The sequence below is a fragment of the Pteropus medius genome, unplaced genomic scaffold, assembly GCF_902729225.1.
Source record: "Pteropus medius unplaced genomic scaffold, Ma_sr-lr_union100, whole genome shotgun sequence".
Classification (NCBI taxonomy): Eukaryota; Metazoa; Chordata; class Mammalia; order Chiroptera; family Pteropodidae; genus Pteropus; species Pteropus medius.
Window position 1 is genome coordinate 4569319 of NW_024349796.1, and position 21879 is coordinate 4591197.

The 21879-nt window shown below is 37.9% G+C and overlaps 1 protein-coding gene and 1 pseudogene across 1 annotated transcript in view; one reads left to right on the plus strand and one right to left on the minus strand.

Moving 5' to 3' along the window:
• The window catches only part of SMYD3 (SET and MYND domain containing 3), a 529143-nt gene that overhangs the window by 221117 nt on the left and 286147 nt on the right, over positions 1-21879 (minus strand). The gene's annotated exons all lie outside the window — the stretch shown is intronic.
• Positions 17499-17617, plus strand: LOC120619423 (uncharacterized; annotated as a pseudogene).

Here is a 21879-nt window from a genome sequence, read left to right on the forward strand (position 1 = left end):
CTCTTGTTTCATTTTTAATAAATTTTCATGGTCCCTCAGTCATTCCTAGGTTGGAGTACATAGTAATTTCTATTGCAGCCATCATTTCTATTGATGAATTTTTATGTGCTGTTGTTGTTCCCATTTGTAGAATGGGCCCTACGTCTGAGCTCTGACATAATCCTTCAGCTCCCATCATGAAAGACATCCGGGACCCACTTTATCTGCTCGTTACTTTGCTAAGCCCACCAATCAAAAGCCTGGGGAGGAGGTCGCACATACACAGGGCTCCTGGGAATACCAACTGACTACTAGTTGCCTACTCAGCAGCCATTCTTTCTTTTTCATTCCTAACATAAACCCGATTTTATTCAGGTACCCGCCCTCGTTAGAAATAGATGTTTTTAACTTCTTTTAAATGCTCAATGTAAAAATAACATGGAAAGACAGCTGCAACAAGATATATAAGTGGAGAGTTGGGTATTCTATCAGTGTTTAAACAAATATGTACCAACTGGAAAAAAAATATGTGGATTCATTATCTTTTACGGTCAAATTTCTGGTATGATAATCCACATCAAGGCCAATAAGGTAGTAAAAAAGGTTAAAATTTAGTATGGTAAAATAAATAAATAAATAACCGAATGAGGACCAGGAAATCGTGGTTTCAATATCACCTTTTGATCCATACGTAATGAGATGAGAACTGACTTCCCAGACGGGTTCTACCGGCACCATGTGTACTGCCTGAATAAGGGGTCATGCTGCTCAGGGTTCTTAAACCAAATACTGAACTATTTTTCTTTATAGAGGGGGGAAAGGTTATAACATTAGAATCTAAAAATCTGAATAAGTAAAGTGACTTGATTTTTTCATCTGCTTGATAAATTGGCTTATTTTGCTGACGCTTCTTTAGGAGCTCTATAGCTATAAGCCAAAAGTCTTCATAGTTTTTCAGTGCAAAAATGCATCCTGCTGGTTAAGTGAGGAGCTGCTCGTTAGGACTGAGGAGCTGCTCATTAGGACTGAGAATCGGGAAAGACTTGTAGTTCATCCACACGTTTCACATCACTGACTTAGTGACAACGTTTGACCATCATCGTTCATTGGTCATAAGTGGAAAAAGCATCTGAAGACAATAAAGATGTTGGTCACTGATTTAGGAGTCCTTTTAGTCCACTATCTGAGGATAACTTGACCTCTCCTCAAGAAAAAATATTCATCAGGAGTAGCTTGAAAATGTGCTGAATTTCGGGCACCTCTCCAGAGTGACTGTCCCTACACAATTCTTAGACCCGTGAAAGGCTCTGAGTCTTTGTTCTAAATACACTGTGACATCATAGATCACCAAGTGATGATAAGCCTGCCAGGTGGTGTGTCCTTTTTGAACTAAGTATAATTTTCCCAATTCCATATACAATCCTTTCCCCCATGAACACAGGGACACATACGCCATTGTCTATCTCAATGACAAAAATATTCCCATACTGAAATATGTCATTTCTGAAATGAATGCTATTTTATTTTTCAAAGGTAAATGTCTTATCTTCCAGTGAAACGACAACCTCTTTGAACAATGATGCATGTTCGTAAGCATCATAAAGTAAAAACTTTAACCAGTTCCAAACATTCAGTGAGGTTTTTAATAAATATTTGCTGAATGAATTAATGAAGGTATGTCAAAAAAAAATTAGATTTTCCTGGTAAATTAATTTTGAAATAGGCAATGTACAGTCAATAACTAAATGCTAGTTCAAAATAACTCTAATAAAGCAATACGGGAAGTAAATTAGAAAACTTACAGTGAAACTAATCACGGCTCCCTCCCCTAAACCTGCTGCTCCTTTTGCATTCCTTATCTCTGTGTGAGGTACCACTACATCAAGAGATGTCTGTGCCAGGAGGGAGCTGGGAACACCCCAGTGTTGATGATTCAAAGGAAGGACTCACAGGCCTCAGCTCACAGTCGTACTCATGGCTGTCTGTGGTTGATTGCAGTGAGAAGATACCAAGCAAAATCAGCAAAGGGAAAAGGCGCATGGGTGAAGGCTGGGAGAAACTGACCAAGTGCAAGTCTGCAAGGTTCAGGAGCTGCTTAAGCCCTCCAGCAAGGTGTGAAGTACTGTCAACCAGGAAGCTTGCAGAGGTTCAGTGCTCAGAGTTTTCACTGGGGGCTGGTCACACAGGCCACCTTTGTCTAATTTCAGTTTCCCAAAAGGACAGCAGGTGTTCAGCACAACCATAGTGTCTGTACGAACAGTCTGGGCACAGGGAGCACTCTAATTAGATATGGGGGAAACCCTCCCCAAATCTAAGTTCTCAGATGTCAGCCAAGGGCCAACCTTGCAAGCAGGCCCTTTCAAGCACAGCAGTTAGGCCTGCGATATTCACTCTTCTGCACAGTGACCATGCAAACACCAAAGGTCTCAGCTCCCATTTCTTCCTCACCAACTCGCATCTGTTCAAGGTCAAACCCAGCATTTTGCTCCTTATATCTCTTGCATCTACCTCCATCTCTGAGTCCGCGCCTCTGTCATCTCTTACTGGCATCCCTACACCAATGCCCAGTTAGTCTCCCTGCCGGTGCTCCACTCCTTTCTCCACAGGTTCTTCCCTTGATGAAGATGGTTAATATCTTAATCTTGTTACCCTCAATCTCCTGAGCACAACATAAAGGAGTCTTCTGTCACGTGCCCAAGCCATCTCTCTGCCTCATTTCTCAGCACGTTTTCCTTTTGTACTCTATTCTGGTCACGTGGAACTATTCCATACAGTTCTCAGAAGGCATCACAGCTCCGTGCCCCTGTCACTTTGCGCAGGCTACTTGCCCTCTCTACCTGGAGCATCTTCTACTTCAGCCAGGGTTAAGAAGTCCATATCCTTTTGAGGCATCGACTCCTCCAGAAACCCTCCCTGGATATGCCCGCTCTCCCAATCTAAATTAGGTGTCAAGATACGTGAGTTTGACTCCCCTCCATGGAATTTATTACACTGCATTGCCATTTCCCAGTCTATTTCACTGATTTATCCTCACACACTAACCACGTACTCCTTAAGGATATGGTCTGTGCATCCCCAGTGGCTGGCATGGTCAATGACAAATTGTTCAGGCTCAATAAATATCTGTTGACTGACTGACTGAATGTCACAATTTTAGCAGGGGTCTCCTGAGGTCAGCCCCATCCCTTAGCCTTAGGGGGTGGACTAAACTGAGATCTGGCACAAACACTGAAAGTGTCGCATGAGTCATGTTATCCTCTTTGCACTGACTGTGTTCAAAAGCTAACAGCCAAAAGCGTGATCTACCTCTTCTGTGCAGGTCCTCAGAGCCCGCGTTTGTACACTAATCCTACTTCCGATTTGTTTGTTTTCCTTAAACTCTAATCCTGATTATTTCACAGATACCACTTTAACTTTTTTTTCTAACTTAAATTCTTTCTGGAACAAGTCAGAGTAAATAAATGTATATAGAGTCCAAGAGATAGGAAAACACTAACTCATTTTTTTCTAGAGAAGGTAAACAGCTCCCTGTTTCTCAGTAACCCGTTCTTGGCTGAGTCCAAAGTACCATAACACACAGCTTACAGAAGGAAACATTCTCCTTCTGGTTCTTCTACTCAACTTCATGCAATGCAGTCGGTCTAAGAAAAGGCGTGCACGGGTGTGCCCATACTGTCCTCCCAGGATTTAGGAACAAAGCTCAAAGAAGTGAGTCCAGATGTGCGCCTTGCTTTATTCAGTCCATGTGCTGTGGAAGAGCTATGTGTAAATGAGTTGGGTAAACAGAATCAAAACTTAAATTTACTTGAGATGTTCACTATTTAAAAGAATGCTACGGCAAATCAATGAAGTAATTTGTAATCCCAGATTTATAAACTGAGGCTTTTAAAAAAGTATACTATTAGAAAAGCCTTCTCAGATTCTTTTACATAAATACACAATCCTCTTAATTTGTTTCATCATGTCTAAATGTAACTCGTTCAAACTTGGCCAGGAAAATAAAATTAATGTTAAATACTGAAACACTGATATCACCAAATTCACACCAGAAATTATTAGCACCTCAAATGTGAGAATGTTCTCAAAGCCTTGTTAATTCCCAGCCCTCCACTTTTGACAAACATTCCTTGACATCATAAGTAAAACACTGCTCTAGGTGTCAAGTGGGATTTGATGTAGTTAAGGTAGTACTTGCTTCCTAAATGAGCAACCTCATTCTGTTTCTTTCCCTTTCTTCATTGTTACAGAATATCTACCTATTACTGACATAAGATGTATTTTTCTTCTTTATTTCAAGTTTTTATTTTATTTGTTTTTCCTTTATATCTGCTTTTGTTTTAGAAACTCCTAGACAAGAGATAATTTTCATTAATTTGCTTTATGAAATTCTTAACGACTACAGGGAACACAGAGGAAGGACAGTATGTACAGAGATGGGAAAAAAAAACCCAAAAAGATATAAAGCTCATCACTTAATTTGAATTAGTGGATGAAAATTCTGTCTGAATTAATGATAGATTTGTATTGTTAAAGCAATTCAGTTTAATTGATCTCAAGTACAAAGACAGTAGGGCAAACTGGACTAATCGAAGGTGGCATAGTGGACATTCTAGGAGTTTTAATTTTAATTAATTAATAGATTTATAATGTGCTTCTCAACAATTTGAATATAAACAAGACATTTTAGAAAGCATCTGAAAACTGTTCTTTCATGTAAGTTAAGAATCAGTCATGCGATATGTTTACAGTACTATTTTTTCTTCAAATCATCTTTAAAAACAGAGAAACGGTAAATTTTAGCCGACTTATGTTCCAAATTATCACAACTTCTAAATAAATATGATCAGACTACAACTACCTTGTAAGTGATTTTGGCAATGAACGATGACTTAAAGGAAAAAGAAGCCGCTCAATAAAATGTGCGCTGAACACTAAATTTAAAAGCAAAAATCTTCTAGAACATCCGATAGGTCAATGTTTTAAAATCCTTGTTAATGTTGTTATCTGTCACATTGTGTGTATTTAACCTACTCACAGGTATTTATGCTAATTCATTAGCTCCCACAGGGTGGGTAGGGCTGACTTTATTATCTTAAAGCACTGATGCATGGCTTCCTGGGTCAGAGACAAATAAATCTTTTACTATAATTGCATGCTACTTTTGTGCTGTTGTCTCCCTGCTGTGAAAAATGTTAAAATATTTAAGGTTTACTATCTGAAGTGATAGTGGTTTTATAATTAAAGTCTGGAATGGGAGGGTAGAATGGCAGAATTTCATACTTTAGTAGGAAAATTTTTCTTTGAATTAGTAAACTTTTGGGGAGAGCAATAAAACTGAAAGTTCTGGTGAATAAGAGTTAGCAGAGTCTTTTTGAGATCACTATAATACCAACCTGAAGACAGTATGGTTCAATTAAGATAGAGCTAGAAGAATAAGGAGAACTGTGTATGTAAAAAAGATCATGATTACCACCAGTGATAAAAATGAACGGGTTTAGTTCATTTTTCATCAGTGCTAAAATACACTAAGCTCCAATATAGCTATTGTTTTTACACATCTTCAAATTTGTAGATACATTTGACAGCCAATGGGGGAGAACAGTTTTTTCCTAATTAGCACGCTAGTTTGAAGTGGAACTATCTGACTGGCAAGTGATCCAAAGATTCTCTCACCCCATTCCTCCATCACTCATACTCCCTCTATCATTTTCCTCGTCCCCTATCTCCTGGAGAAAAAGAGAAAAATCTAGTCAGTGTGGAGGCTGGGTGTGGGTTGGGGAAAACAGCTGGATTTTATCACTTGGTGTGTCGGAATTTGCAAAGTTTCTTCGAATTCTAAATCTTAATGTTGCTCGGCAGACTTGTGCTTCCTGGTACCAACCAAGAGGAGATGCTTCTCCACTCACAGGCCCTCCCGTGGCCACAGCCCTGGGGCCCTCCAAGGAAAGCAGAGTTCGGTACCATCACTAAGGACAAACTGCTCCTGGACACGAACCTAGCAAGCAACAGTATTTTCCTTAGACACATAATTTTATAGATAACTTGATTTAAATCTATTCTATTATTTCATGTGAATGAAAAGCATATGCATAAAACAGCCTGGAAGGGCAACTGGAGCTTTTCCATGCACATTATTGTGTGTGCTCCATGCCCAAGAGAGACCTAACTCAGTCAGCATCATGTGTGCAGGAAAACCACACATAATTATAAAGGCCACACAGTCCAGTGCCGACTGAGCTGGTGCTGCTGGAAGAGGAGCAAATGGTCCTCAGCCAGACTCTGTTTGCGGGGAACAAGAGATTGTGCGGAGGGTCTATGAGAATGAGTTTGTGGTTTGGAACTGGCTAGTCAATTTTCAACATAAGCGAATCCAATATGGGTGACTGTTTAGAAAACCAATTAAGGACAGTTAAATCTTTCTCAGTTACTTAAGTGCTTTTCATCTGGAGGTGTGGTCAGAGAAAGGAGCCTCCTGGAAACCAGAATCACAAAGAAGTGTTTAGTGTGAAAAAATCAGTTCCAGATGATTTTGTTTATATGTCTTGCGTTTAAATCCAGACTATTAAGTCTAGACACTGGAAATTAAACTACAGGTCAGCAAAAAAAGAACACCCAACTGGTAAAAGGCTGTTATGTCACTTTGCTTTTATTAAAGGGATATAATTTGCTTCCTTCGAATCTATGTTTTAAAATTATTTTTTATAATAAAATCTCTTATGACACAATTGAAAAGAAAAATCAAAAGTAATAATAAAATAAAACTAAATGCTTGCTGATCAATGCAATGCTCAGGAGGAAGATATAATTGGGAAGGGAGCTGAAAGGCTGTGGAAGGGCAGAGCAGAGGAGACATGTTTTAATTTGTAATAAAAGAAAACAAACTATGAGAATTTGCTAGAGTTGTGAAAATTTTCTTCTGTTTAAGGAAAGTTTCATGCCAGATACCTTCAACTCAACATTAATATCCACAACCTTTCATCAAAAAAAAAAAGAATACTGTCATGGTAATTATGCTTCTAAAATTAGATAAAAACCCTGAAAGCAGGTGTATCTGCAGATGTTAATCTGCTAACTTACAATGATGCATTGTATTTGTTTTTGCAAATAAACCATACGAAATTTTTAAGAACAAAAAATGTTGCCAGAAATTAAACAAAAGACAAGTTCCTAAATGCATGTATTATTTTCACAATCATTTTAATGTTAATAAGCCAAACAAATATAATCTCAAATCAAGAAACAAAGCAAAGATAAAAGAAAGAGATGGCATTTTTAACCCTAAAAGATATCACATCAAGCTCTACATCATGCTGTTTTCAAACTCATCTTTAATCCAACCCCAAAGGTATGTAGAAACTGCTTTTTTGCTTCTTTTGAATAAGAATTCAACATTCTCACAAGCTTATTCCTCAATCAGAGGTAGCAGCATCTTCTCACTGCTCCAGACACCTGCGAAGGCTGAATTCCACTTGGAGTTCACGTTAGGCAGGAACCAGTGGGACTCTTCTACCAGGGATGCTGGGGTAGGCAGTGGGCTCGGGTTCTGCCTCAGACACCATCAGTCCTTACTGCGTGTAGCTCAGTTGTGAGGAGAAGGGAATCCCAACATCCCACACCTGCTCCCTTCACGAAGCATGCGGCGGGCGTGGTGGCCACTTCTCGGGAGTGTACCTGTGCTCAGGGAAGACCCAGGCCTTGAGAGGTGCTCACCCTTACCTTCCTGATCCATTTCTAAGGCTGAGAGGCTACAATGACTTGGAGAGTCTTAAAGGCAACCAAACAGACAAGAAAACCAGCAAGGTGGGAGCTGGCAATTCATAAACTCATGGTAACAGCAAATCCCTCAGGTCCTCAACCTGAGGGCTAGACCGATAACATTTACCTTATCTCTTTGTGTAAGATGAGAAAAGATGCAATAAGTGAGTCTGATTCTCAAAGAAGAAAGAGAAAGTAATATTTAATATTTATACTTCCGATTATACTTTCTTGGTGTTGAACCAGAAATACATCTGGGCATTTCTGTAGCAATCTGTAACAAACTTTATAAATGTACCCATTTCAAAATGATGGGCTTTAATTATAAGTTCTCTGACACACCTTTTATCCATTCCATCTTTTGAAAATGACATCCAAAATGACAAAAAGCTTCAGGCTATTAGAGAACCGAAAGAGAAAGCCCTGCATCCCCTAACGGCCTAAGGACCAGCCGAGGGTGTGCTCCCCACCTAGGGGCTAAGCCCTTACCTGGGACCTGTCAGAACTCTCATCAGAAAGTAACGGGACCAAGTGACAGTGGTGGGATAAAATGGAACGGTAATAACTGTGTTTAAATTGACAAAGGCAGGGTCCTAATTACTGACAAACCTGATTGTGGAATTATTTTAATGGCATGGTTTCATCGCCTTCAAATGCATAGAGTAAGCAGAACAAGCTACTACTTTGTTAGATAATGAAAAATAGATCAAAATTTATGTATAATTGGTACATTTCTAACTAGTGCTTAAAAGCTATTTATCTCTTAGTTAGAAAAAAGATTCTTTTAAGTCATTAATTGGCGACCATAAATTTTAATTCTATTCTTGGTCTAATTGTAACAGATTTCAAGTAAGTAGACTCTAAAACAATGAGGCTTTACTGCTTAAATTAAAAATATGAGTTGAAGGGTTTCCTAGGAGATCACAATAGGACAAATTAACTGTTATCTGCAGAAACACTGGAGTATAGAATATTGAATGTAGTAGATCTATATGAAATAAACATGAAAAGATATTTAAGACATATTAGTAAATAAAAATAAGAATGTTATGGATATATATATAATATAATGCTACTTACAATATAACTTTACTTATCAAAACAGCACAAAATGACTATTTTTCTTATGGGGTGTGTCAGTATGTGTGTAATCTTTAATTACGTTCTGGGGTGTACTGGCAATGGTTACCTCTGGGAAGGCAGATGGAGGAAAGGACATGTAGATGGGGAGGAAATGGAGACTGAGGACAATGACCAAGGGGGAATATTAGCTTGGCATGGAAAGCTTTTTTCTTCTATAAAGTGATTGTGCTTATATATTATTTTTCAAATTGAAAATTAATCTAAAAATTTCCAATTATTTACAGCCCACTATAACTAATCACAGGTGGTGATTACTGAGTATTGAAGAAGCCGATAGGAAAGCACTATGGTAGGTGCTGTGGAAGTTCCTAAAGCAGAGGACTCCTCTAGTGTTCAACCTCACGAGAGCCACGTCTCAGGCACAAGTTCCCAAGGAGAGATCAAGTGTAATGACTGGCAAATTGATCATGGCCTAGCTTATTAATACGAGAGTGATATCTAGACAGGATCACATAGGTTAAGAAGTGGTCTGCAGTACCAAACAATTTACTTTGACACTTCTGAGAGTCAGGCTGATTTTGAGGAAAATACTTTTGTAAACAAAAACACAATTAAAAAATTGTCTTTCTTTTTTATCGACTTGCCAAAAAAGCTGTATACGTATACTAGAAGCAATAGTTAATAATGGTTATAATAAGGCTTCTGGTAATGGTGAAGTAGCTCTTATCAAACCAACTCTCCCACATATAACAATAATAAACTCTAGACAAAACACGAAAACAACTATCTAAAGGCACAGGAGAATGGCGAAAAATAGGCATAAACTGAAGAAGAGTCAACACTTGAAATAAATGAACAACACTAAGTGAGTTTCTTATTTTAAGGCTTTTTGGCTGAAAGAAGTTCTGTGCCAGCTGGGACAACTAAAACTTGAAGAAACAGAAGAAAGCAAGAAAAAATAGCTCAGTGAGGGCCACAGAGGGGAAATCCTAAATTTACTGCATAAACTCTGCCTGAATTTCTGGCTGATCCCTGAAATCCACATGCCTCAGGAAGATGTCCAGCAGCCCAGCCAAAGCTAACGCAGGAGAAACGAAGTTTGGACCATGAGTCTGGCCAAGGTTATAGCTTCCTAAAACGAACATACAAAATTCAATACTCTTTGGAAAAATATAACAGAATCCAGAATCCTATAACATATTAAAAATGTTCTGAATAAAATCCAAAATTACTAGGCATATTAAGGAAGAAGAAAAAGTAACTTGTTCTCAAGAAAAAAATGCAATCAACAGAGACCAACCCAAAATGCTCCAGATATTGCAATAAATAAATAAGGATGTTTTTAGTCAGGATTCATAACTATGCAGAAAAGGAAAGAGAGAAAGAAAGAGAAAAATAATGTGCTTGTAATAAATAAACAAATAGAAAATATCACCAGAAAATTATTTTTAAAAAAATGAAAAAGAATCAAACAGAAATTCAAAAACTGTAATATCTTTAATAAAAAAATTCATTGGATGGCTTAAGAGCAGATTGGAGATAACGGAAAAAAGTCAGTGAAATCATCTAATCTAAAGAACAGAGAGAATAAGATTTTAAAAACTTTAAAAAGTCTCAGAGCCTTGTGAGAAAATATCAAAAGGTCTAACGTGTGTAACTGGAATCTCAGAAAAAAAGCAAAAAGAAAGAAAATACAGCAGAAAAAAAATTACTTGAGAATGTAATGACTAAAACTGTTTTAAATCTGGCAAAATACAAAAAAATGCATATTCAAGAAGTTCGGTAAACCTCAAGTAGGCTAAATCCAAAGAAATCACGTTTAGGTATCATACTCAAGCTGGTGAGAAACAAAGATAATGAGAAAGGCTCGAAAGCAGCCAGAGAATAATATCATATTACATATGCACAGGGAAACACTGATAAAAATTACTTTTGAGTTCTCCTCAGAAACTACAGAGGCCAGACACCGGAAGTATATCTTTAAGTGATGAATAACAGTTCCCCAAAGATGTCCAAGTCCTGATCTCCAAAACCACGACTATATGTCAAGTTACCTGGCAAAAGGGAATTAAAGTTGCAGATAGAATTAAGGGTGCTAATCAGCCGATCTTGAGCGGGGAGATTCTCCTGGATTATCCAGCTGGTCCCAATATCATCACAAGGGTCTTTGTAGGTGGAAGAAGGCAGGAAGAAAGCACGAGAAAAACAGCAATCATAAAGACTCGGCCTGACATGGCTTAGATGATGGGGCCATGAGACAAGAAATGTGGGTGGCCTCTAGAAGCTGGAAAAGCAAGAAAGTAGATTCTCCCCTAGGACCTCCAGGAGGAACACAGCCTTGCTGGCACCTTGATTTTAGCCTGCTGGGATCAATTTTAAACTGTGATTTCCAGAACTGTAAGATAAAAAATTTATAGTTTTATGCCACCAAGTTTCTGGTAATTTGGTAACGTGACAATAGAAAACTAAAAAATGTGCTGGGTTGGGGAGAACCTATCAGCCCATAACTCTAAATCTAGCAAAAATACTGCTCATGAATGAAAGCAAAAGAGACATTTTCATATAAAAGGAAACTAAGAGAATTCATCGCCAGCAGACCTGCACACCACACAAAGTGCTCAAGAAAGTGCTGCAGGATGCAGGAGAATGATACCAGATGGAAACTTGAATGAAGAGCACTGGGAATAGCAAATGTGTGGGTAAACATAAAGGCTTTTTCTCCTCTGCATTTCTTCAAAATACATATGACTATTTAAGCAAAAAAGTACAACACTGCATTGCGAGGTTTGTAAAGTATGTAAATGTAATACACACAATGCTATGCATTCTATATTTTACAGGAAATGGTAAAATATTGACTCTAAGTAAATGAAAAATTTAAGTATATGTATTGTAATCCCCAAAGAAGGCAAGAAAGGAGGAAGAGGGGAACAAAAAATAAGAAATAAGACAGGACAAACAGAAAGTAAATGGTAAAATGGTCAACCTAAAAGTTCAAATAACCACAGTAAAACTGAGCGGCATGTCCCAAAATAAGTTTCTGTGAACTAAATGTATGTGTCGAAGACTATGGTGATGATGTTTGGGAGTGAGGCTTTGGGGAGGTGATCAGGTCCTGAGGGCAGAGGCTTCATTAATGGGATTGGTGCCTTTATAAGAGACATGAAAGAGATGATCTCTCTCTCCCTGCGATGTGAAGACACGGCAAGAAGGCAGCCGTCAGCAGCCCAGGAAGAAGGCCCTCACTCAATCTACAAGCACCTAGATTTTGGACTTCTCAGTCTCTAGAACTATGAGAAATAAATACTTGTTGTTTAATTCATTATAGTAGCCCAAGCTAAGAAGTGTTACTTGACAAAAGTGTTCTCCAATCCTTTAAGTTTAAGAAACACTGGGATAAACAAAGGTAAACAAGGTTTGCAGAGCAGAGCTTCTCATCCTTTCATATACAAAGGGACACAAGGATGCTCCAGTGGTCACACCCACCGAACTTCCCAAACCCTTTACCTCGGTACCATCACATAGGATTAGCTCTTCATGAAAAATACTTTTGGAAATGCTATTACAGCATCTCAGCCAGCAATTATCTTGTCTATTCCTTGCCAATATGTTCATTTGCATAAGAAGTGGTATAAGATACACTGGCAGATTTAAACATGTATACAAACCCATAAGTCAATTACAATGCTTTAGTTTCCTACTTTTCATTGAATTAAAGAGGAATAAAACCACAGCAAAAAAGACACCAAGAGGCAAAAAAACAACTCCATCTCTAGTTCTGCTGTCCACTCCATTTACAACTCCCACTGAGAGAGAAAATGCTGAAGAGAAGCAGCAGCAGAGCTGGGACTTCATTTTCTACAAATTCAGCCAGACAATGATTTTGGGGTTATTCACCCATTCACTCCCAACGAACATGTGGCCGATGGAAACACCCAAGGAAGAGAAGTGCTAAGTTAAGGTTCATTATCTTTTTAATATATCGTATTTTATCCAGGACAGAATCAAATTTGATTCAATGTAACCCTTCCGGGTTTTAAAAAAAAAGTTCAAAATATGGTACTTTACTGATTAACTAATATGTAAACTAATAATTTAAGAACATTAATAGTGTTGGTCAAAACATTAAAAATAAGTCAAAGTTATATCAGTCACTTGTCTTTTTTGGTTCATTTATTTGAATTGCTTCCACTAGTATCCTATCATTTTTGCCCTGGTCAAGTGAGATTAATTATTCAACTGACTTCCTTTTGGTTGAGGTAAAAAAATACTTTGCTCTGTAAGTCTGCATTTATTGAAGGCATTTATTGTAATAGTATTTACTGAAAGACTATTATTTGATAGATATAGACAAATATCAATATCAGTAAGATAGGCCTTATCTTTTAAGATTTAAATAAAATGTATAAGCTATATATGCAAATGGATATAAAACATGGCTGACTGTCATATGCAAAGAGAAAGGAGGAAACATTTTTTCCCCGTTGGAGAATCGGGAGGAGTTGGTCCTTGAAAGGTGAGTATTTCAGAGGTGAGAGGAGAGCTGGGAACCAAAAGTAGAAATAGGACACCAGGGAAGCGTAGGGCATTTGGGGGAAAGGTGGGTAGCCCAGTACAGATGGAGCATATAGGTGACACAGGTGAAAGCTGCAGGAGAAAATGCTAAATATCTAATTTTGGGTCTTGATGCCAAGCTAAAGAGCTTGGACTTCATTTAATAGTCATTGGGGTTCACTGACTATTTTTTTTTAAACTCTGGATTAACATACTCCATTATTTTTCAACAATATTCTTTGAGAATCTATTATGTACCCCAAACTGTGCTAACAAGTAGGAATACAAAACTTAATCCCACAAAATCCACCTCAAGAAGACTGTGACCTAGTGTGCGAGCTCAGTGTATAGAGATAAATTCCCATAGCAGCGACGTGGAGAGCAGATTGTCCTGTGGCTCTGCCTGGCAAAGATGCCAAGTCTGGACTGCCTTACTGAATTCAAACCCTCAATCTACATGTGATCCATGCATGGAGGAATAAATAATTTAAAATAGTAAAAAAGAAAGAAAGGAAAGATGGGAGGAATCAATTTTTGCTGTATCATAATACCCATCATCTAGTAAAAGATGATAAAACAGCACAAAATAATGCCACTAGCTGGACAGAAGAAAGAGATTTTCTTGTTAACAAAATTAATGCAGAAACTTTTTTTGCAAATGCTCTAGTGTTCTTTTCCTGTTCTGGTGATACTCTCATTTTTAAAAATGAAATAATAATTTGTCAAATGAAAACATAAACATCTCCTCTTTAAATTTTCAAAATTAGCTCAAATAAAAATCTGTTATAGCCAACGTTCAATAAAAGTACATCTCAGCAAGTTTCTTTTAAAGTGTCCTCCATAAAGCAAGCAGGAGATACACAAACATGCACACACATTTTCTTAAAGCTTCGAGGTAATGTAACTTTCTTACTGTAATAAGTATGAATAGTGTCAGAGGGAGGGGAACTAGATTTATTGGGGTGATCACCCTGTGAGTTATATAAATGTCTAATCACTATGTTGTACACCTGAAACTAATACAATGTTGTATTCCCACTATAATTGAAAAATAAAAAATATTATTTAAAAAAAAAGACAAGTTTGTCTATATGGGTGTGCACGCACACATGTTAATCCTTTGATTAAAACATAAACACATGCACATAAACCTTACACATAAACACATGTTCAAATATTGAAAAGAAGTTGCAAAAATAATGAAAATACCATTCTGACAAACTATTTTCAGGCTCCCTCTGAGCAAAGAAAAACGAAATTTCAGCCAAACTCTTCCAACCAGTCTCAGTCGTTAAATAATACTAGAGATCTACAATAATTTTCAACTAACAGATTTAATCTATTTGGTTTGGTGGGACTGCTGAATTGAGAACAGAAGCTAACAGTCAAAAGGTTCACTTGTTGCAATGCTAATGGAGACTGCTGTCGAACCTTCTTGAATTAAGCATGGTGGCAGCAAGTCTATGCTTATTGAAATGTCTGATAAGCTAATTTTCTAACTCTTCATTGATTTGAAAGAGAATCCTATTCACCATACTTGGTAAAGTGTCTTGAAAAAGTGTTGACAGAGCCTGAAATTGTGAATCTAGGTCCAAAACAAGTACTTCAGAAGTCAACAAAAAGTAGTTCTTATAATTAATAACCTTGGACCTAATAGGCAAGTTATTTCCTCAAAATAATATTCAATCTGACATTTATTTTGACACAATTAGTCTGTCCCAAGGCTGGCTATGAAATACACCTTTCTCTAAGTTATTAGTAAAGGGAGAGCAAAATTTGGCCACGTTATCCACCCCTGTGCTTCCCTGTGGCAACAAGTCGATGTCCACCAACACATGACAACAGCAGAGCTGTCTGTTCAAAGGAAACAGAACCATGCCTTCAAGAGACAATAGAGCAATTTCTGAAGTTGAGTGCTAAAAACCATCACCAGTATCCAGAATAGATGTAAAGAAAAGATGTAAAGAAACTCTAAAACTGATTCTCTCTTGGTCTCAGTGGGGCTAAGGAAAACTATAGTCTATTAAACACTGATTCACTGACAATTGGAGGAAAAAAAGATAAATTCCAACAATTATGATGTTAATAATTTCATCCGCAGCAACATTCAGGAAGCTGATTAGATGATCCTAATGGGTGATTTAAAGTGAACGGATAAAACACCCTTGGCATAATTTAATAAGATCTTCAGACTGAAGCACATTCAAGTGTTTCATGAAAAACCTTCTCATGGCCTTTTAACAGCTCTTTCCAAATCCAATTAACTTGTTCGATGCCAATTCTCATTACCTCATCAGAAATCTAAAGCCATCCCTTTCTGATTAAATCATTAAATAACCGTTAACAGCACAATGCCTAGTAAGTATTTATGGACAGTCCAGCACAGATAAGCAGCTCGCAAATCTCGGTGCCAGTGGAAAACAAAAACTGGAATGGGTAATTAAAAATAATAATAAATTCTATTTATCTGTGGGATGCATTAGGGATGTTCACCTAACACATCGCCCTTCCGAGGTTAATATTAAGATTAGCATTTTTTTACAGACGTTCAGCAGACAGTGCAGAAATGTTGATCAGGAGAGAGTTCATTAACATGAAAAAGCCAGGTTGTAACTGAAGAAATCAGGAAGCACATGTCAACCCATGAGCTGTCGCTGCCTGCCAGCACGGTGAGTCAAATCATCCCACTCACAAGTCACTCAAACGTCTGCGGACTTCTCTGTCCAGCATGCACTCCACCGACAGGCACCCCTATGTCAGTCCCATACTGACATTCATTATTTCATAGGTCGCTTCCCCACCTCCCAGGCTGCTTGCTGCCCCCAAGGACTGGACAAGCCTGGCTCAAGAGATCAATAGCATATCCAGAGGTCTGGTTCATAGTTCGAGGTTGTCTTCGCCCTCCAAAGGCAGAGGACACCACCCACTGAGCTGTGAACAGGTCAGCTCTGCCACATCCTTTACTTTTAGTTCTTGCATTCGTGAGTATCCTAGGACAGCGACCCTCTGAGAAAGTGAATACAGACTCTCGGAGAAGCTCCACAACAAAGTCAACAGCCCCTCTGCTGACAATGTTACACTGTCCTTTGCACTGCGAATATTTCTAGTCTCCATGCACCTTCCCATGCAGTCTTATAGATATTATCCTGGGGAGAAACAGGCTCTGAGGATAGACAACAAAATGAAATAAAACTCATCAATAAAAATTACCATTTAACTTACACTATAGGTCATTAGGCTGAAGCAAAGGAATTGAGTTTCAGTCTCTTCCATAAACCAGAAAAACTGTTAAAATTTACCAATGAATGTTACTAGTAATGTTTTGATGTTTTTATGGATTAAGAAGCTTGTAATATGTGAAGTTCTGTCAACTATTTCTTGAGATGCTAAGATAGTTCTGATTATAATTATACTTCTAATCAAAGGTACCAAATAAAATATTTGACTGTGAAACAAAAAAAAATTCCAATGGTAGTATAAATCTTTATCTTCCAGTTAAAAGCTAAAGTCAGCAAACAGGAACAAATACAACAGTACCACATTCATATTAATGGTTTCGTGAAGACAGGGTATTATCCTTGAAAAACTTTGAACTGTTATCACACTCTGCCTATTTTCCCCTGTCTCTGTCAGCATGGCACCTGGCACGAAACGATACTCCTTAAATCTCTGCCAATCCTTCGAACTAGCAGGAAATTTTCCTGATTAAATGCTATATGCAGTATTTTTACCTCTCTCTAAATCACCATGGTACTTTAAAAGCTTAGTTTATAACTATATCCTTTCATACTTTAAAAAATATGGCTTACCTGAATTAAAAATATTTAATGGTATAATTAAAATATTTTATGTGTAAATTATGTTAATATATTACTGTTCCTGTTCTCAAATTATTTCACGTTTACATTTAAAAAAATATCTTCAACTAAACTGTTCAAGGAAAGAGAAGATTCCCCATTTTTCTCCTTTAGTATCTTTTCACTCTTCCTAGTAGAAAAGCAAAAGATAAACACCAACCAGGCAGTTATACTTAAATTGTCCTCCTCTGTCTTTTAAGGTTAATTCCCTAAAATTAGCCCTACTCGCTACATTTTATGGTTGTTAGTAAATTTTAAGAACAAAACAGGGTCTTCATCCATGCTACCCTGAACAAGCCCGATCCCATCTGATCTCGGAAGCTAAGCGGGGTCAGTCCTGGTTAGTACTTGGATGGGAGACCACCTAGGAAGACCAGGTGCTGTAGGCGTAAAAAATAAAAAATAAGGGATTGTAAACTGACAAGGTCCTTGCAATCTGTGAAGTCAACCAAGGGTTGCCTTGCCTAAAAAAAAAAGAAAAAGAAAAAGAATGAAACAGGATGAAGTTGTTTGAAATTCTCTTGGCTCAGCCTGCAACAACTCCTCCATTATCAGTTTCAACCATCCATTCCTACGTGACTCCCAAAAGTCCTCTCTGGCTTCAATTTCTCTATTATCCTTTGTACATGAATAGTTAATTACCATATATACATATATATATATATATATATATCTCTACCTGTTCAACATCTCCAGGTGCCCTGCATGGTTTCCAAAGCTGAACTCATCGTCTTTCTCCTTCACGTGATTGCCCCAGACTCTTATCTTAGTAAGATAAGAGCTACTTATGGCTTAAGTAGCTCACTCTTGAACTTGAGTCAGCTTACTTCGTCCCTCTCTCTCACCTTCTGGCCTGAACCAATCTCTATGTCCTGTCCTTTTTCTTTCTAATTCTTTCTAATATTAATTCCTTGGTCTATCCCCAACACGGCTTACCTAGTTCAGATTCCAATCATTTCTGACTTGAACCACTGCTGTGTCCCCCAGCTGGTCTCGCTGATTCTGCCCTTTCAGGGCAGGACTTACGCCCGTTCCCCCAAACAGTGGCCAGCACAATCTACCTAAATTTAAATTTGTTTGGTTTACTCTTCCTCTTAATCTTTTCGAAGGTTATTCCTCAGCCAACTATTAATTCTCACATGTAATACTGGGCCTTCAGGAATCTGGCCCCAGCTTACCTCACACTCTAACCTCTAAACTCCCACCTTCTTGGAAGGTCCTCCTTTTCATTTAACACATACTCATCTCTTAAGACCATTCTCAAAACTCCTCTCCACCAATACCTTTGATGGCCCCACAGTCTGATTAGTAAGCTCAGTCATCCTTCCTGTGAGCCCACCTGCCCAGATCACACTGCTGTGTCCAAGCACCTCTCCTCCATATTTAGCCTGTGAGCTCCTTGAGGGCAGGACTTATCTTACATTTCTATCACCAGCTCATAATTCAATACTTCTCGCCTGGTAAGCCTTCAATAAATATTGAAGAATGAATGAATATGTGGAGTTCAAAAGCCAGATCTAAAGACCTATATCAGAAGATGGTAACTCTAAGATCCTAGCAGCTATCATAAACAAAGCTCTATTACATTCCTCAAGGTAAATTTATTTTTTTCATTGTCCTCAATCTCAGTTTTTACACTGAATGTATTTCTCACATTCCTAAAATAACTTTAATTATTTTGAGACTATCAAGACCATTGAAAGTGATCCTTCCATCCTTTCTCCTCCTTGATGTAAAAATTATTTGCATGGCCATCCACAGGAAAACATGTCCTTCTGAGATTCCGTTTACCCACAACCCTCACGGAGGCCCTCTCTCTTCCTGCATCACACTCCTTCACTCAACTCAGTCATGGGCCTGAGATTTATCCCCTCCTGTAATTCCCACAGCCAGGTCTTCATCATCTCTCACTTAGACTATTTTAACGACCTCCTAGTCTCACCTCCTCTCTCCTCTCTTCTTAACAATCCATTTTTTATACTATCTGAGCCCTAAGCACACAACTGATCATGCCTTAAAATATTCTCATGTGAACAAGAAGTTCCAACTTCTTAGCCTGAAATCCAAGGTCCTATAAGATCTTGTCCCATCCTGCCTTTCTAACCTCATCTTCCCTGGTGCATTATAGAGTCAAATCAATCAACGCCGATCATTGATCACTTCTTATCAAGCTACAATCTGCCAAATCTCTCCAGTCTTGCTCATGCTGTTCCTCGACATGATTATCTCTTTGTCAATTTGAAAAACCCCTTCATCTTTCAAGAAGATCCAGTTCAAATAAGCTTCTCCTCTATAAAAATTTTCAAGCTGCCCAGTTACAAGTCATGACAACATTCAGTGTTTCCATAGCATTTAGTTTATATACCTGGTCTGGCACACAGAATATTGGATCTATCTCCACTGTAATAGAGAAACTCCTTGAGAGAAGTCTGTGAATTACACATCTTTAAATATTCACTGTCTAAGATAAAGCCTAAGGCAAAACAAGTGTGCAAAAAAAAAAAAAAAAAGTTTGCTGGATTAAGCTGTCTTCATTACATAACAAACGCCCAAGGGCAGAAACAATACCTTATTCATGGCTGTATTTTTTGGCACACCTAGCACAGCTCCAAAATACTTATGGAATAAAAGAAAACTGAGATGTCGTAATTCACTTACGATTTCCATGGCTACCAGGAAAAATTTAAATGTCCCCTCTCTGGTTGGTTTTCACAGCACAACTGTCACCCTTTCCAACTGAGGTCCAGAATAAAAAGAATGACCCACTTTGAGGGCAAATATGCAAAATAGGTGAATGAGCTAATGTGAAATATTTTGAAAACATAAATATTTCCAAAATGACTTAAATACTTATATTATGAATTATTTCTAGCATATAAAGACCAAAGCAGGGCTACTCAGAGTTTGCCACCGACCAAGAAAGCTGTTTAGAAACATTTAAAGCAAATTGACAAGACTTAGACATCCAAATGGTATTGGCTGGTTTAGGTCTTGCGGAACTTATGTGATAAGTGTTGCCTGGTGGTGCAAGAGCTGCAGGGAAGTTACAGCTCAACAGGCCCGCATATCAGTCCCTGACGGAGTAGAACTGAAAAGAAAAAAAATATCTTTCACCAGAGACAGTCTGAAAACACTAGCAAAGAGAATAATATAATAAACTCCAACATATACAACCAATTTCTCCACATTCACTTCCAAATTTGCCTGAGGTGTTATCCCCCACGACATAAAACATTACGGATATAACATGTAGAGTTGAAGCCACCTCTGTGTCCCTCCCCAATCTTTATGTCCTCTTGCCCTCCGCAGAGACAGTTTCGAATATGACTTCAAATAGGCTACTAAATCCTGTTTCATGTGTGAAATTTTCCTGCTGAGGGTTAGGGCAATGTTTCCTATCACCAAAAGATACTCACATTCAACAGTGATAAACCTGATGTTATTTTGAAGACCCCTGTCTATTTAATATTATGTGAAAACTTTTGTTATGTCCCTTCAGTCATGACAGACAGACCTGAACTGCAAGTAAAGGGACATCTGCTACCTCAACCTTCAGAGGAACAAAGACCGTCTAAAAACGCCCATGAGTTGAAAAAAAAAATAGAAGAGCACGCTGTAAGGGTGGTAGAAAACAAAAGATTTCCACTGATTTCCACTAATAAAACAGGCTTATTATTTAAAAACACTGGGCTGATGAGACTTAACTATAAAAGATGCTATTTCAACGTTAGAGGTTAACAAAAAAATCATCAGATTTGTATGGAAGCACAAAAGACCCCGAATCACCAAAGCCATCCTGAGAGAAAAGAACAAGGCTGAAGGCATCACTCTGCCTGACTTCAAATTATATTACAAAGTGACAATAATCAAAACAGCATGGTATTGGCAGAAAACAGACACACAGACCAGTGGAACAGAATCGAGAGTCCAGAAGTCAAATCATGCTTATGTGGGAAAATAATTTTCAACAAAGGAGCCAAAAACAAAAGTAGAGAAAGGAAAGCTTCTTCAATAAATGGTGCTGGGAAAACTAGAAAGCCACCTGCAAAAGAATGAAACTAGACCATAACCACACACCAAAATTAACTCAAAATGGATTAAGGACCTGAATATAAGACCCGAAACAATAAATTGCATAGAAGAAAACATTTGAACTAAACTCATGGACCTTGGACTTAAAGAGGATTTTATGAATCTGAACTCAAAAGCAAGGGAAATTAAAGCAAATATAAATGAATGGGCCAACATCAAACTAAAAAGCTTCTGCACAGCAAAAGAAACCTTTGACAAGGTAAAGAGACAACCATCCAAATGGGAAGATATATTTGCAAGCAATGCCTTTGATAAGGACCTAATATCCAAAATATACAAAGAACTTGTACAACTCAATAACACCAAAAAACAAATGATCCAATCAAAAAATGAGCAGAGGACATGAACAGACATTTCTCCCAAGAAGACATAAAATAGCCAACAAACATCTGAAAAGATGCTCAACATCGCTAGCTATTAGGGAAATGCAAATCAAAACCACAATGAGATACATCTCAAACCTGTTAGAATAGCTGTTATCAAGAGGACAAGTAGAAACAAGTGTTAGGATGCAGAGAAGAAGGAACCCTCAATCACTGCTGGTGGGACTGCAAATTGG